The following is a 1024-nucleotide window of genomic DNA, read 5'->3' on the forward strand; positions in this document are numbered from 1 at the left end:
TGTGTCGTTAAAATTTCGTCGGAACGAAGTTACGGAAAGTTAATTAACAAACGGAGACGTAACAGTATGTTTTCCTTGTACACCTCACCAGACTTTATCCAAACGTAATGACTATCAGAGAGACAAAATAGCTCGATTTGTTTCATCACTCCACAAAACTTTAGACCAGAACACATATCCATTATTCGATGACGAGGAACCCACTTTGAGACTAATAATGGTTGGAGACGGCTTGAATGGGTAATGAAGAAAAATTACCTGATGATGACAAAACCTTGTAAAAGCATTGTACATTTGCTGTTATGTTAAACTTATATTAAAGTTTTTCTTCATTACTCATTCAAGCCGTTTCCAACCATTACATATCCATTATTCAAATGCCGTTTTGTAAACTTTAAGTAATTGTCCTTCTGAACTTCTTCCTGAGAGTGGCGTATTTCTTTGCCTGTGACCGCTGAGACTTCCCCATAACATACTCAACTTATGGTTGAAATAGGAAAATTAGTTCCACTTGCAGTAAATTCACTTTGAATATATCTGGTATTCAATCTCAGATTCATCTTAATTTTCTTTATAATTCTTATACTTGTTCTGGTGAAAGAACCTTCTTTCTTCCAAATCAAAGGAGCATTCATGACAGTACCACGATTCTTGTACTTCTCGATAATAAATACAGTAGTTGAAATTGTTTTGAAAATGTTTTGCTACAAAATATCACTCAATAGCTTGGAAAGTCAGGACCACAAAGCCCTTTTAGTTGTTGATTTCTCAACCAACCAACCAACCTAGCTGTAAAATAATAAAGTGATTATCACATAATGTACTGCATATGTATTGTTAAGTCTCTGTTCGTTAGTTGATTTTCCGTAAATTCGTTCCGACGAAACTTTAGCGACACGAGTCCTTTCTTAAATAAAACTGGTTTATTCTTTCTGAATATAACTTTGCGATACACTTAATTTCAACAGTCGCGCTATAACAACGAACTTCTCACGTGCTCAACTTCAATAATACTCAGTTCAAT

Source organism: Limulus polyphemus, unplaced genomic scaffold, assembly GCF_000517525.1.
Source record: "Limulus polyphemus unplaced genomic scaffold, Limulus_polyphemus-2.1.2 Scaffold1245, whole genome shotgun sequence".
NCBI lineage: Eukaryota > Metazoa > Arthropoda > Merostomata > Xiphosura > Limulidae > Limulus > Limulus polyphemus.